This window comes from Bactrocera latifrons, unplaced genomic scaffold (assembly GCF_001853355.1).
Source record: "Bactrocera latifrons isolate USDA-ARS-PBARC rearing strain unplaced genomic scaffold, ASM185335v1 scaffold_9, whole genome shotgun sequence".
NCBI classification, from domain to species: Eukaryota; Metazoa; Arthropoda; class Insecta; order Diptera; family Tephritidae; genus Bactrocera; species Bactrocera latifrons.
The window spans coordinates 772,078-778,156 of NW_017537600.1; positions in this window are offsets into that span (position 1 = coordinate 772,078).

Here is a 6,079-nt window from a genome sequence, read left to right on the forward strand (position 1 = left end):
TTGCCTTGCAAGTTCTTAAAGATATTTAAGAGATTATTGCCCGCTTAAATTTAAACCGAGCCTTTAAACCTTGTCTTTATCAGCACAACACACACCTATTGTACATGGACATATGTATGTTTATGTAACACTAAACAGCTAGGCTCAACAAGTGTTCCATTGCAATCACAGGCCTCGCAATGTGTCTAGAAACGAAGTTTAGATGTGAGAGAAACCTCATATATGCAACCCTGTCTACCCGGTTTACAAGTGACGTGAGTGTCAAAATTCATCGGCATAACGGTATGATTGCGAAATGCGCTATATCTTACATACCTACACATAAACAAAAACAAGGCGCTAGCAATAGTAAATATACACACATATATACATATGCATGCGAATGCATTGCCGAATGTAATGCAATGAAAAACAGCATTGGACGTGAACTGTCAGAAATCTTTGGACACGCGCGTCCAGGCTTAGGAGCGATTTTTATCGGCCAAACAATGCTGCATTTATGACATCGAGCGTACACAAACATATACAGACATGAGTCAAACAGCTACGAGGTTTCACACAAGGGCTCTGCAATAAGCAAACAAACGCGCATACACACTTGGACATTTGTTGCAGTTGTCAAATGTGTAAACATTGATGGATTGACAGCCGGCACGAGATTTCGGCGTTGGGTGTAAAATGTATGTTCGAGTGTGAGTGCGTGTATTGTAGCGTTATTGTATTGCATTTTCAGAATGAAGACAGCAAAACTAAAAAGTGATAAATAAATTTTAGGAATGGCGTATGGACTCTAAAATGAAGCAAACATTCCATTGCCCGACCATGAAGAAGTTCGTATAGCAATTAACTGTCTGAAGAACAACAAAACGACGGAGGCCAATGGATTGACGGCCGAGCTGTGAATAAATGAAATCAATCCACAAAAAGGCTTTACAATCTGCGAAGACTACCGCGGGATAATCCTCCCCAACATCGCATATGATGTTTTATCGAGCATACTGTCTGAAAGATTAAAGCACACCGTCAAAAAACTGGTTGCATCTAATCAGTGTAGCTTCAGGCCTGGAAAAGCAACAAACAACCGGATATTACCCACGCGCCAAATATTGAAAAGGACCCGTGAAAAGAAGATTTACACACATACTTCTTTATCGATTTTAAAGCTACTTTTGACAGCACGAAAAGGAGCTGCCTTTATGCCGCTGTATCTAAATTTGGTATCCCACAAAACCAAAATGTAAACTGACGTTGGGCAATACCAAAAGCCCTGTCAGGATCGGAAAGGACTTTACCGAGCAGTTTGACAACGAAGGAGGTTTCAGACAAGTCGACTGCTTTCGTGTGACTTCTTCGGTCTACTGTTGGAGAAAATAATTCGAGCTGCAAAACTAACTCCATACCATCTTCTTCAAGAATGTACAGCTGCTGCCATGAGACGATAATATTGATATAATTGTCCTCAACAACCGCGCCGTTAGTTCTGCTTTCTACAGACTGGATACGGAAGCGAAGCAATTGGGTCTGGTAGTGAACGAGGGCAAAACGAAATATCTCCTGCCATCAATCCAACAGTCGTCAGACTCGCGACTTGGCTCCCACCTCGCTGTTGGCAGTCATAACTTCGATGTCGTAGACACTTTTGTCTATCTTGGAATCAGCAGTAACACCAATAACAACGTCAGCCCCGAGATCCAAGGTGGAATAACTCTTGCCAACTGTTGCTACTTCGGACTGAGTAGGGAATTGAAAAGTAAATTCCTCTGTCGGCAAAGCATTGGCGATGACAACATCTCACGAGTCGTCGTTACGAGTTATCGAGAAAAAAGTTCTGTGGAAAACTTATGGTCCTCTGCAGAGTGGTAACGGCGAATACCGCAATCGACGGAATGATGAGCTGTAGAAGATATGCGAGGACACTGACTTACCATAGTTCAGCGAATTAAAAGAAAGTGGCTACGCTGGCGGGGACATGTCGTCCGAATGGGTGGAAGACCTCCACGCCGTAGGAAAGACAAGGTGGAGAAAGACCTGTCTATACTTGGAATCGGTGACTAGGACAAATGGACAAAGATATTTTTATACCTTATCAACGCTATAAGAAATGCACCTGTGAAGTGTATTGCATCTTCCGAGCTGTCCAAAATAACTCTTTTTTCTTTTTTTTTTTACTTATTTGATATTTTTGTTTAAAAATATTTTAATAATCATTTATTAGCGGTGAACCATTTATTCGCACCATCCAGCAAGTTCCCTTATAAGCTTTAATTAATCTTTCAATAATTTAAACAATATTTTTTACTCAACTTTCCCTCGCCCAGTTATGGTCAACTAAAATCCATAACCCAATTGCATTTCACTCAGCATCAGCTATATTTTATTTGAATCGAGCATTCTAAGTACAAAATCCGCATGATTTTCGCCACCTCTCTTCTCGCTTGCACTTAGATCAGGCAAATTGCAATTAAAAAGTTAGACATAACCCTTTTGATGGTTGTTTCAGTTTTTCCAGTATTTAATTTCAACAAACTTTATTGCTGTCAGTTTCAAATACGTCCGTAGGTCATTTATTCTCGGTACTTTTGTTATGATGTTTGATTTTCTAACTAAACAGGAAAACATTTACTCAACGCTTTATTCATTTCATCATTACTTGTTTGCTGCTGATTTTTTACCAGCTTTTGGCATTTAATAGTTATGTAGATATTTTCAATTGCATTTCTCCTTTTTTTTTTGTAAATTTTATAAAATATGTAAACAAATACATACATACATTCAGGAAAAAGGAGTTATTGGTAATATTTGCAGCAGAGTTCTGGCCTTAGTGAGAATAAAATTCACCACTCTTTGGTTTTATAATATTTGCTTCAAAGGACAGTGTAGACCATAATATATAATATGTGTAACTGTTTAAAAAAAGTTCTTTGCTTGAAAGTTTAAGTGCGAAATTATGCTTAGCTATTAATATGTTCTGATGGCGACACATGAGTCCGACAGGTCAAGAAGACTGCAGGAAATGTCTAGAGCAAGGCACAAGGGAAATAATGGAACATCCCTAGTACATTGTCTCACATTACCAAAACTACGCTGTAAGCATTTGGGTGCCCCACGGTATGATGAACCGGAAACGGTATCGATAGTAAGGTCACAGAAATTCGCGTCAAGCGCAGGCATCCAATAGAATGACTATTCCTCATGGACCTAGTAACTGAACTTTATTTGGTATCGCAAAGGACAAAATCTGGTTTATGCGTGGCTCATTGGCCTACCTAACAGACTAACCTAGCCTTACTTATATGTTTAGAGTAGTTGTTAGGTAGTAAACAAACTAAGTGTTCCTGCTAGATGGCTAGATGGAAATTAATAACAATCTGGAAGATAACAAAGCAGATATAGGCCAAGTACGAGAGGAATAGAATCAAGAAGTTTACAGACTTAGAACTACTATAACTGTGACCCTGTACAGTTCGAGAGCATGCGCTAAATATGCAAGCAAGCATTAAGGGAATGCAGAAACTGCTATCCATTTTCTCTGGAAGGCCCGTCTCTATCGCAGGCCCGACACAAAATATTTGGAACTAAGCAAGCACCAAACCTTGAATGACTGTCTACAAAAACTATAACTATAATTAGTTTAATGGGGAGACCAATGATTGGAACGCAATGATGAAACGGAATGGCAAGTTTATAAGAATATATGATAGTGCACCTCCAGCGCTAATTGAGCACATGGTGAGAACATTTCTACCTACCTACCTACTCACGCTATTCAGTATTTCATTAATTTCAGTTGCTCACAATAAGTTGACGCAATTTGATCGAATTCGTAGGGAATGGAACAAACAAAAATGAGTTTTTGGACATATTTCTAGCTATCACTATCAGTTTTACTTCTTTATTACACCTGTAAGAAATTTTGTTGGTCGAAGCTACGTTCTTTGGCTCAATAAATCTGAGTTTTTTCAAAAAATCTAAAACTAGAGTTCAGAGTAGGAGAACACCTTATTAAAAAGGCTTCAGGAAAAGAGCCTATAAGGACAAGAGTCATATATTTTTAAATTGAATTAAAAATGGATGCAAACTGGAACTGGACAGGCAAGAAACATATTACACGAAAAAACTCTCGGGTGCTAGTGATGGAGACAGAAGCGAATGAAGACTTAGCGCGCTGGAACCGTGTTGTAAATCCGCTGTGGGAGCCATCCTTTTTGTTAGCTGGTGGTATATGGATAACAGTTGAATTTGGACTCTGCTAAGTGGTATTCTTGTTGTTGTTATTGTAACAACACAACATTACATTACTTTAGTCATTTCGCGAAATGGTGCCGTGTTGGTAGTTCTTGGCAGGATAAAAATCTAGGCCCGTTCCGGTTATTTACACCCGACTGTCGTGGGTACGGTTGTTGTTAGTGTCCTCAGCTGTATAGTTTTGTATTAAGGTGGGCCAGTAAAGTGTATGTTAGAGCTGGTTGAATTTTTTATATAAAATCGCGTAGTCGGGAAATATTCTAAGCATCGTTCTGAGCAACATTGTCTACAAAACAAAGGATCTACGTCCAGTTTTGACCCAAAGATTTTTAAGACGAATTTTTAAAAATCTGAACAATCGATTCGATTATATGGGACAAATTCAATAAAATTTTATTAGGATATCTCAAAATCTGACGAACAAAATTATATGATCCCGCAAAATCTTCGCCTTAAAAATTGCTGCCTCAAGACCGACTTTGTTACCATACATTGACATAGTCTCTTAGGCAAAGTTGTTCAAAATGATCCGTAGAACATTTCTCTCAAACGCAATTTCCTTTACGTTATTTTGGCTCTCTCTAAATCAATCTTCTCTGGTGTATGTCTACTGTGTGGAGTGTACGTGTGCAGAGGCTTTCTTCATTTAAACACATTTTCGCCACAAGAAGTTGCTGAACGACCAAATTAAGTTCTAAAGATCATTCCGCCGTTCTCGGACCACTCTTGAATATGGCTGCTGAACGACCAAAATTAATTTTTTGCATGGAGGACTTTTTTATTTGAAAACATACCTCCACATACAGCATATATGTAGCTGCCATACATGCTGAACGATTAAGTTCTTAGCTTATAGCTGCGGTGCAACCGAGTTTCATATTTCTTTCTACTTTTTGTATTTTCATACCCTTAACAGGGTATATTAAGTTTACTATGAAGTTTGTAACACTCAGAATTAAGCGTCGGGGACCCTATAAAGTACATATATAAATGATCAGTTGAGCCGAGTCTATTTAGCCATGTCCGTCTGTCTGTCTGTATATATACGAACTTTGAAAGATATCGTTTCGAAATTTTCAAACGTCATTTTATTTTCAAAAAGCTGCTTATTTGTCGGAACTGCCGATATAGGACCACTATAACATGTAGCTGCCATAAAAACTGAATGATCGGTATCAAGTTCTTGTATGGAAAACTTTCACATTTGACAAAATATATTTACGAAATTCAGTATAAATTATTTTCTAAGGCAACAATGTAATCTCCGAAGAAATTTTTCAAAGCGGATAACTATAGCCTATAGCTTACACACAAACTGTGAAGGGTTTTTATTTAATTTAATCATTTTCTGCTTTTAGATTTTTATTTTTCAACTTTAGCACTGCTTTGGGAAACATTAACATTAAATTTCTCTCAAGTAATGTAAGGCAAAATATAAAAAAGCATATTATATACATATATATACAACTATGTATGTATAAACATGCTGCAACTCATTTACCTTGCTGCAGAGTGTGCTGCAAGTAAATTAAAGTAACAGTATTTGGTTGCTGTAAGTTGCAACAATTTGCGCGCCGCTCTTTAGCAGTGAAGGTCGAGCGTATTAACGCCTGCAAAGTGTCACTCTTCTAATATTATATGTTGAAGTTGTAATCTTAATATTATCAATATGGCAACCTTCTAAATGATATTATCTGTACCATAGATTCCTAACTGTAACAGTAAATGGCTTATTGCATTGTACATTGAATTTCGTTCAGTTCTTATTAAACCTTCAAACTATAAACACTGCGTTTAATTATCAGTAGTTCGACGTAACAATGGTTATGGGCCC